The sequence below is a fragment of the Microtus pennsylvanicus genome, chromosome 13, assembly GCF_037038515.1.
Source record: "Microtus pennsylvanicus isolate mMicPen1 chromosome 13, mMicPen1.hap1, whole genome shotgun sequence".
NCBI lineage: Eukaryota > Metazoa > Chordata > Mammalia > Rodentia > Cricetidae > Microtus > Microtus pennsylvanicus.
Genome location: NC_134591.1, coordinates 67543260 through 67554595, shown reverse-complemented (window position 1 = coordinate 67554595; position 11336 = coordinate 67543260).

The following is an 11336-nucleotide window of genomic DNA, read 5'->3' as shown; positions in this document are numbered from 1 at the left end:
GGGGGGAGAGGGGGGGCTGGAGATTTGGCTCAACGGTTAAGAGCACTGGCTGCCTTTCCAGAGGACCCGGGTTCAAACACTCCCAGCACCCACATGGTAGCTTACAACTGTCTGTAACTGGATGGGGAAATCTAACACTGTCACACCAATATTCATAAAATTAAATAAATTATTTATAAAAAAACAGATGGAGAAACAGATTGAGAGGGTATGCTGGCTAGCTTATGTGCCAACTTGTCTCAACCCACAGTCACTTGGGAAGAGGGTACTAATGAGGGATTATCTAGGGCTGGACGGGTGGCTCCGTGGTTCAGAGCACTGCCTGAAGATCCTGAGTTCAATTCCCAGCAACCGCCTGGTAGCTCACAACCATCTGTAAATGGGATCTGTGCCCTCTTCTGGATAGCAGGCATACATGCAGGCAGAACACTGTATACATAATAAATAAATAATATCTATTTTTTTAATATTTATTTATTTATTATGTATACAATATTCTGTGTGTATGTCTGCAGGCCAGAAGAAGGCACCAGACCTCATTACAGATGGTCATGAGCCACATGTGGTTGCCGGGAATTAAACTCAGGACCTTGGGAAGAGCAGGCAAAGGTTTTTAACCACTGAGCCATCTCTCCATCCCTAATATCTATTTTTTTTTAAGGAGGATTATCTAGATCAGGTTGCTGTGGGCAGGTCTATCAGGGATTGTCATGCTTGCAGGAAGAAGCAGCCTACTGTGGGCAGCACCATTCCCCAGGCAGGGGGTCCACAGTAGTCTAAGAGAAGAGGAGAAATCTCACTGAAGGCAAGCAAGCAAAGAACCATGCATTTATTCTCTCTTTGCTCTTGACTGTGGGTATGATGCTTCAAGTTCCTGCCTTGACTTCCCCAAAGTAACGGTCTAACCTGGGGTTGTAAGCTGAATAAACTCTTTCTTCCATAAGTTGTTATTTTGGTCATAGCAACAGCAGTGAACAGAGAATTGAACAGAGTTTGATCATTTCCCCAAGGCCTTAAGGCAGATGATGGCAGGTATTTTGAATTAATGCTGCCTAGGTTAGCCCTCCTAACAGCCGGCTTTTTTACCTCGCGATGTTCTCTGGAAGCCTCGGCTTAAGCATTCCTAAGTAGGATAGGAACTCCCAACAAACAGGGTGACGATTAGTTAGAACATGTGCGAGCATCTGAAACACAGTAGTTACATAGCCAGGAAGATAGTTCTCTCCTGCAGTGCGGCAGCTGACAGTTGCAGCAACTGGCCACAAGAGGGCAGTCACATGCCGAAAATCTGAGCTGTCACTGTTTCTACGGTGGCGGATTCTATTGAACCTTTTCTCCCTTGACCCTGGGATCAAGGGCATTTTGCAACGCCTAAGAACCTTAAACTGACCTGCCAGGTTTAGAGCTTAAGGCCTAGGGACCCTTTAGCAGTATCAGTTCTGTTGGAGGAGGGGGTTTAAGGGTGATCCAGCTGTGTCCCATTTGGAGGTGGCAGTGGTTGGGGAGGCGGCAATTACCAACAGTTCCCCTCCCGCTGGGGGCTGGGACACAGCTGCAGGGTGTGTGTGGGGGGGGTTGACGGGAGGGCTTTGGAATTGTCTCCCTAGGGGTTTCCATGGCTACAGATTGATGCAAGCAGCCCACTAGGCTGGGTCCTTTATCTATATTGTCTCTGGGGTAGACAATGGGCCTTGGGGGTTGCTTGGCTGTATGTATAGATCATGGCTGCAGCATGGCCTTGTGTGCCCTCTGCATGAGCCCCCTGACCCCAGATGCTGAGGCTGAGGGAGGTGGGTGAGGGGGGCAGTCTTGGTAGTCAGCCTTGCTTTGGGGTGCCAGATGGAGGTTCCCTAACAACAAAGCCCAAAGGCCTCCAGGCACTAAATAAAAGGCTGGAGGGGACTAGCTTTGACACACTCCTGCCCCTGTCCCTTCCTGGCTGTGTGACTTGGGCAAGTTATTTCATCTACCAGAGTCACAACGCCCTCAACACATGAAGACACCTGTTTTATTAAATTGCTGAGGAAGATGTCAGGCCAAAAGCCCACATACAAGGTCCTCAGGATGAATGAGTTCAGAGAAGTTGAGGGATGCCTTGGGACGTGGGCCTCAGGTGCCCATCTGTGGCTTGCAGACTTAGAAAGGATGAAATGTAATGATGAATTTACAAAAAATTCTGGACAGGCGGTGGTGGCTCACATCTTTAATCCAACACTTGGGTGACAGAGGTAGGAGGATCTCTGTGAGTTCGAGGCCAGCCTGGTCTGCAAAGCCAATGCCAGGACAGCCAGGACTTTACACAGAGAAACCCTGCCTCAAAAAAAAACAAAACAAAAAAATTCTTAGAAGGTTGAAGATGTAATTGAGTTTCAGATTGCCTAGCAAGCACAAGTTTTTTGTTTTTTTGTTTCGTTTTGTTTCAAGATTTACTTGTTATATACACAGTGCTCTGTCTGCATGTATCCCTGCTGGCCAGAAGCAGGCATATCTCACTACAGATGGTTGTGAACCATCAAGTGGTTTCTGATAATTGAACTCAGTATCTCTGGAAGAGCAACTACTCTTAACCTCTGAACTATCTCTCCAGCCCCAAGCACCAGGTCTTACTTTGATATCCAGCAACAAAATAATAGCAATAATGTTCGTTGAGGCAGGATTTCTGTGTAGCCCTGGCTGTCCTGGAAGTCACTCTGTAGACCAGGTTGGCCTCGAACTCAGAGATCTACTTGTCTCTCCTCCTAAATGCTAGGATTAAACATAAGCAGGCACCACCACCACCACCAAACTAATTTCTCTCTCTCTCTCTCTCTCTCTCTCTCTCTCTCTCTCTCTCTCTCTCTCTCTCTCTCATCTGTCTGTGTGTGTGTAGAGGTCAGTGGTTGACAATGAGTGTTTTTCTCAGTCACCAACCTTTTTTCTTAAGTTTTCGATTTTTAAGTTGTATTTGATGTGTGAGTGTTCTGCCTTTATGAATGTATGTGCATAGCATGAAACTTGACGCCTGCAGAGGTCAGAAGAGAGCGTGGGATCCCCGGGAAGAGTTAAGAGCTGACATCTAGGCCCTAGAAACAGAACTCAGGTCCTCTGCGAGCACAGCACAGCAGGTACTCTAAACCACTGAGCGTCTCTCCACCCACACACATTGTTTTTGAAAGTGAGTCTCTCATTGAACCTGGAGCTCACTGACTCTGTCGAACTACAGGTGGCCACCAAGCTCCAGGGACCCCCAGTGAGCCCAGTGAGAAGACAAGGGTGCTGCCCTGGCCTTACCTGGGTGCTGGGGATTGAATTGGGTCTTCATGCTTGCCCAGCGGGTGCCTGTCCAAATGAGCCATCCTATCAGTCCAAGTCTGGTCTGTTTGCTGGTTTGTTTTTATTTCTTCTTCTCCTTCTTCCTCAACAGGGTATCACTGTGCAGCCTGGCTGGCCTGAAACTCACCAGTCTGGCTTCACACTCACAGACATCCATCCTCCTGTGCTCCTGAGTGCTGGGATTAAAGGTGAGTGCCGCCACACCCTGATCTCTTAAGTGTGTGTGTGTAATTGTTTTAAACCATGTGAATGTGTCTGTGTGTACCCACAGAGGCCAGAGGTTGGCTGTTGAGGTACAGGCATTTTCCTGTGAGTACTGGGAACTGAACTCAGGTCTGCATGAGCGGTAATGGCACTCTTGACCACTGAGTGATCTCTTCAGGTTTCCGTCTCTGTCTCTCTCCTGCTTGGTACTAACAAGCTTTACACGGCATTGGAAGAGGCAACACATGGTCGGGGTACCACGGGATGCTCATAGTGGTCAAGGTGCTCACAGTGGTCAAGGCTTCGGTGACGCGGAAGCTCAGGGACCTTTTTCTGAAGAGGGTGGGGCTTGAGCAGCAGGTTGAGGGTCTCAGAATGGGGGAAGCGTTGCAGAAGGAGCTGCAGCGCTGTGTGAGGGAGAAGAGCAGCCCAAAGGGCTTTGTCCCTAGCTGACCAGATCTCAGAGGGTCACTGCTGCCCTCTGCAACAGACGGTGCATGAGAGAGGAGGGAAGGAAGAGTGGGGGAAGCTATTATCACTAGGACCCATTCCTGGGACTCCATTATATGAGGCCAGTTGATCTTTAATCCACGTGTAATAAGGATGTACAGATGTGCCAGTGGGATGCTGAATACGAGCTGGGCAAGCACCGCTCCTACCACATGGCCAACCCACACTGCCTTACTGCTTTCCAGCTGATTTGGCACCAGATGCCTAAGGATCAGAATTAAAATGACCTCATCTGCATGTGAGAAACACATAAAGAAAAAGTAGAGGGGGCTGGAGAGATGGCTCAGAGGTTAAGAGAACTGACTGCTGTTCCAGAGGTCCGAGTTCAATTCCCAGCAACCACATGGTGGCTCACAACCATCTATAATGAGATCTGGTGCCCAGAACAATATATATACATAATGAATAAATTTTTAAAAAGTAGAACAGATATTTCTTGTATTTAAAAAAACAATACAGGGGCTGGAGAGATGGCTCAGTGACTAAAAGCACTGGCTGCTCTTCCAGAGGACCCGGGTTCAATTCCCAGCACCCATATGACAGATCACAACTGTCTGTAACTCCATGATCTGACACCCTCATACAGACACACATGCAGGAAAAACACCAATGCACATAAAATAAAGATAAATAACTATATATAAAAAACCAACACGATACAAATGGAGCTTCAGTGTTTAGGGAGCATGAATGAAGCCCTAGGTTTGATCGTTAGCACTTCGTAACCCTGTGGTGTTATAACCCTGTAATCCCAGTGCTCCTGTACAGGCAGGAGGATTAGAAGTTCACGGTCATCCCTGACTACATATTAACTTCAAGGATAGCCTAGGCTACGTGAGCCTCTGAAAACAAAACAGAAAACAACCAAAAACAACACTGCAGGAAGTGGAACATGGTGATGGCTCAGACCTCTAATCCCCAGCAATTGAGAGTCAAAACAGAAAGATTGCTGAGGATGAGGCTAGACTGGCCACATAAGTTCCAGGCTAGCTTAGACTAGAGTGATAACCCGTCTAAGAGAAACAAAAGTAGCCTGTGGTGGTGGCTGCGCACACCTGTAATCCCAGCACTTGGGAGGTGGAAGCAGGCAGGAGGCCAGCCTGGTCTACGAAGCCGTAGAGTTCCATAGCCAGGATTGTTACACAGAGAAACCCTGTCTCAAAAACCAAACCAAAACAACAACAAAACCACACAAAAATATTTTAGATATGGAATCAACCAAGAACATTTAAATGCTTCCCATTTAAAGATAAAAGACTTTCAAGAAAATGCTCTCAAAGTTCACTGAGCATCCTTAGTTTCTGAATATCAATTTGCGCGCTGTTGTGACAATGCACACATGAAGGGCAGAAGACAGATTTCAGGGGGCTTTTCTGTTCTTGGTTTTTGTTTTGTTTGTTTGTTTTTTGTTTTTCTAGACAGGGTTTCTCTGTCGCTTTGGAGCCTGTCCTGGAACTAGCTCTGTAGACCAGGCTGGCCTAGAACTCACAAAGATCTGCCTGTCTCTGCCTCCCGAGTGCTGGGATCAAAGGCGTGTGCCACCATTGCCCGGCTTTTTTCCTTTCTGTTCTTTCATTGTAGGCTCTCATCAGGATGGCACAGCAGGCACACTTAGGATGGAACCATGTTGCCAAGCCCAATGTGTGTGTAGCACAGATCTTGTACAACAATGAATGTTGCCACTATTAGTGTTATTGAGTTTATCACTACACCACCAACCCTGAGGCCCAAGGGTAAGCAACCACGTCCTATCTCTGAGAATGTCGATGTGTGTGTGTGTGTGTGTGTGTGTGTGTGTGTGTGTGTGAGAGAGAGAGAGAGAGAGAGAGAGAGAGAGAGAGAGAGAGAGAGAGAGAGAGAGTGTGTTCTGGCTTGTCCCACATCTTTACATATACCACCTCAGTGAGTTCTCAAAATAATCTTGGTTTTGCTTTGCCCTGGTTGGTTGAGACAGATTCTTATACGTAGCTCAGGCTAAACTTTTTACTGATCTTCCTGCCTGCGACCCCTGGGTGAAAGAATTGCAGAGTGCACACAGCTGTGCTGGGTTCAGAATTACTGGGTGGGGCACAAGGGTGATAGCCTGAAGGGAGAGGGTTTGCAAGCACACCAGAGTCCCTGGGTTCAATTCCCAGTACCATAGACAAAAAAAAAAAAAAAAAAAAAAACCGTAAAGTTATTAGCTATTTAAAGAAACACACACACACACACCCCTCAGGAGAATGGTCCTTCTCTTTTCTGTCCCATGTTAGAGTGAAAACCCAATCTCAGTGGTCTTTACCCTTCATTCTCTTGTCCAGACATATTTAATCTCTTATTCATATTTGAAGTTGAAATAAAATAAGTTTATAGGGAAAGACTTTCATTGGCTTAACTGGGGTGTTAAAGGGGAATAAGTAAATCTATTTATGTAAGGCACAAGGTTTTAGTTCATTTCCTTAAAATGATTTTTACTCAACGGAAAACAAGCCGGGTGTCTAAGAACTCTCATTGCTGGACACTTGGCAGTAACGCTCTTTCAGAAACTTTCTACACTTTCTGTAGACTTTGCAAGAACCTGGAAAGGACTGGAGATGTGGCTTGGTGGAAGACACTTGCTTAGCATGCACAAGGCTGTGGGTTCAGTTCCCAGCACTATACAAAGAACCCCAGAATGTAGAGATGCTGGACCCCCTTTCACAGGAGAGACGAGAAAGCTGAGTCTGAGGGAGGTGATGATCTCTGCAGAGTCGCAGGGCAAGAGCCAGGGCTGGTGGTGGCCATGCCTCCCTCAGAGCCTGCTGGGGAGAGTGGAGAGCAGCCTCCAGCTCCTTGTAGCCCCTTTCCAGCCCTTCTGGAAAGGAGCCATGGCTTGTGTGCTCACGTAGGCACATGTGTGGCTGGGTGAAGCTGGCGTGGTGCCTGGCCTCACAAAACCATGTGATAAAAATCTGGTACATCTTCCTGAGATGTCAATTCAACTTAAAGAACAAAATAGAAAAGAGACGCCACATTTTTACACGAAGGCACAGATGGCTACAGAATGTACGAGAACAGTGACTTCTCAGGGCACACGGAGATGATGAGGGACAGCTAGGTGGAGGGAGGGTACCACATGCTAACTGATTCTCAAATCTGTCCGTGGGAGAAACGACTGTCGCTCCCATTACATAGCTATAGATGCTGGGGCCAGAAACAGTTAAGTCCAAATCCACATAGCCAGCGAGTGGGAAAGCCTGTAACTCACAGGCGTGTAATAGGCGGCTATTAGAATATCTGTATTAGCCATCACTTGTTCAAACGGAAATTTTACCAGAATCGTGTATGAGGGTGATCATTTAAAGCAGAGACAGAAGGAACAGTTGGTAGAGCGCTTGCCTAGCAACACCCAACATTGCACACTAGGCACTGGGCAGTAAGATGGCCTGTCACCAAGACCAACGCCTTGAGCTCAACCCTTAGGACTCACTTGGTGGAAGAGAACTGACTTCTGCAAGTGGTCCTCTGATGTCCCTCCACAGGCTGTGGCCTATAAGTGCCCAAAATGCACACAAGATTTTGATAATAATAATAAATTATGACATTAAAGCTAGGTGTGGTGGTACACGTCTGTGATTCCAGCACTTAGGAGGTAGAGGCAGGAGGGTTAAAAGTTCAAGGTCAGGCCATAAAGATGGTTCAGCTCTTCCAGAGGACTCAGGTTGGATTTCTAGTACCCATGGGGCAGCTGAAAACCAGCTATAACTCCCATTTCCGGGGCTCCGTCGCCCTCTTCTGGCCACCTCAGACACTACATGCATGTGTTGTACAGACTTACCTGTGGCAAAACAGTCATACACAAAAAGTAAAAATAAATAGGCCTTTTTTAAAAGCTCAAGTTTAATCCCGACACTAGGGAGGCAGAGGCGGCAGATCTCTGTGAGTTCAAGGCCAGCCTGGTCTACAGAATGAGTTCTAGGAAAGCCAGGGCTACACAGAAAAACCCTGTCTCAAAAAGAAAAAAAAAGTTCAAGGTCAAAGGCTATATAGAGAGTTGAAGAGCAGCTTAGAAGGAAAAAAGGGAAGGGGGACGAGGGAGGGGAGAGGAGGGACAAGTGGCCTCTCTTGGCCTCCCTTTGGCTAGATAGATAATGGCTGTCCACAGAGAACAGTCACCTAGACCATGCGACCATGCACGCTGCCGCTGTGTGACCCCTACAGTTGGGCTTTTTTTTTTTTTATTATGTATACAATATTCTGTCTGTGTGTATGCCTGCAGGCCAGAAGAGGGCACCAGACCCCGTTACAGATGGTTGTGAGCCACCATGTGGTTGCTGGGAATTGAACTCAGGACCTTTGGAAGAGCAGGCAATGCTCTTAACCTCTGAGCCATCTCTCCAGCCCGGGCTTTTTTTTTTTTTTTTTAAGGAAGATTTTATTTTATTTTTGGTGAACTTTTTTTTTTTTGGTAAGATTTACTTATTATGTGCACAGTGTTCTGCCTGCTTGTATGCCTGCTGGCCAGAAGAGGGCGCCAGATCTCATTACAGATGGTTGTGAGCCACCATGTGGTTGCTGGGAATTGAACTGAGGACTTCTGGAAGAGCAGCCAGTGCTCTTAACCTCTGAGCCATCTCTCCAGCCCCCCAAGTTGGGCTTTTTTTTTTTTAAGACAATGTTTCTTTTTTTGTTTATTTGCTTTTGTTTTTGTTTTTCAAGACAGGGTTTCTCTGTGGTTTTGGAGCCTGTCCTGGAACTAGCTCTGTAGACCAGGCTGGTCTCGAACTCACAGAGATCCGCCTGCCTCTGCCTCCCGAGTGCTGGGATTAAAGGCGTGCGCCACCACCGCCCGGCAGGCGTCTGGCTTTTTATTTCCAGGTCTGTGAGTACTTCTTTTCCATATGACCTTGTGTAAGTCACTTCTCCACCCTGGGACTCAGTTTCTTCTCGCAGGATGGCAGAGAGGAACCGCAGACACAGAGACGTTAAGAGGTTTGTCCATGCTGGCACTGCTGAGGAGCGGAATGCAGCCTGTGGCTTCCCTGAACGGCTCATTCCTTAAGTGCCAGCGTGCCCTCCTGGATGGGCTGTGAAGAATACAAACACCGGGTAGGTGGTCCCGAGGTGCTGCCGCGTGCTGCCAACGGCAGTGCCTAAGAACCTGGGAATGAGACACTAGGCCTAGCCAGTGCCAGGAGCTTTACACGTGTCATCCAATGTAATCATCATGTCAATCCAGCGAGGCTCGGGGAGGATAAACGGCTTACCTGTGCTGGCAGAGCTGATAAATGTCAAAGCCTGGGTTCCCGTCAGCTGTGTCTGCTTCCCAGACCCACACAAGCAAAACCAGCTCCAGGACAGCTGCTGCGGCTGGGGCCATTGTGGGCTGTGTGGGGCTGGTATGTGTTCTTAGGGGTTTCTGTCTGTATGTGGGTGCCCAGGTGTGCACAGGGCCCGTAGGCGGGGAAGCCAGAGGCCAATGTCCGGCATCTTCGATTGTTCTTCTCCATGTATGTTGAGACAGGGTTTGTCACTGACTCAGGAAGAATGACTTGCCCGTAACTCCCAGGATCCTCCTGTCTCCCTCCCCAGCACTGGGATTACAGACATGTGCTCCTGCACACAGCCTTCTCAGGCCCTCATGCCTGCAATTCAGGCTCCTTCCTAACTGAGCTGCCTTCCTCGTCTCAACGTCTTAAGTAAAGCATTCTTTTCCCTCTGCTTGAAGATACCAGGAATGGTGTTCAGGACCTAACACGCTGTGCTCAGCTATGGCCCCAAGCTGTGCAAAAGTTCCTAACGTGGCAGATGGCAAACACACCGGTCACTCTACCTTAGCTTTTGTTAAGACCCCTAGCAGCTTAGGGTCACAGGACTGAGAGAGAAGACCCCTCCCTTCCAGACCGTGTTGCCCTGTAGGTGCTGCGCATTTTTAAAGGCCTCCTCCTCAGAATAAGATCTTGCTGCTCTTGTCTATGCAGATGGATCTGCAGTGCAAGAGGTGATTGACAGGTTGTAGGACCCCCCACCAGGATAAGTCCTGGGAGAAAACCAAGAGCTCATGAATGGTGCAGTTTGTCACACATGTGGACCCACTGACCAATCTACAGGACCTCTGGCCCCAGTGAGAATGGGGGACAAGTTGGGGAAAAAGCAGTTGTCTGTATTGGTGGCCCCCGAGTCTCCTGAATAACTTACAGGGGATTGGAACAGGGTACAGGGGCCTTTTTCTCGAAACTGTTTGGATGCTAGAAAGACCAGAGACTGAAAACTACACAAGGCTTAGCCGGAGCCAGGGACACGGAATGGGAGACGCATCCTGGGGAGTCAGCTGGGCCTTAAGCACCTCCTGCCACAGAACACACGCTTTGTGCCCCAAACCCATCCACTGCCAGCTGGCCAGCGACCACCTTGATGTAGGGTAATGGGTTCCGTATGTGTCTCTAGGAACCCAGTTAAGCTGCCCCAGCAGTTCTCAGAGCCTTCTCTCCCTCCCGGCTTTCAGCTCCTACTTGGTCACCCTTCCTCCATTTGTTCCTGGCAACGGTGGCAGGGAAGGGGTTGGGCAGGGACAAGAGACAAGGCTTCCGGGAGGTGCCATCCCAACTGCCCTTTTCCAGAGCCTCTGGGTAGGGCTGTGCTTTCCAGCAGTCTCTGTGTAAGAGCAGTGGGTGAGGTCTGAGGATTGGCAAGACTCCAGCCTACCCCATCCCCAAAGCGGGAATAATACCCCTGCTGGCTTCGGGAGAGCTCAGTGGGTGAAGAGAGAATGAACGCGATGGGAATCCAGGAGGTTTAGGCTCAAACTTTGTCTTTTACGTTTAGATATTTCAGTTTTTCTGTTTGTTTATCTGCTGTTCTTCCCTAGCATTTTGAGATGGAGTCTAATGCTGCTCAGATTGGCCACCGACTTCATAAAATTTCTTATGTGTGTGTGTATGGGGGGGGTGCACATGCATACTGCAGTATGCATGTAAGGACAACTGTGGAAGTCCCTTCTCTCCACTATGTAGGCTCTGGGGTTTGAACTCGGGTCATCAGGCTTGGCAGCTACCTCCATTAACCTGCTGACTCTGGCCTCCAATTTTCAATGTAGTGGAAGATCGCCTTTGAATTCTTGATCTTTCTGCCTCTACCTTCCAAGTATAGGGATTACATACAGACAGGTATTTGCCACCATGCCTGGCTCCATCCATCCATCCATCCGTTTATTTTTGAAGACAGGGTTTCTCGATGCAGTCCCAGAACTTGCTCTGCAGACCACACTGGCCTCAGAGATTCCCCTGCCTCTGCCTCCTGCGAGCTGGGATTATAGATATTTGCCACCACCACCAGATCCACCCATTTCTTTT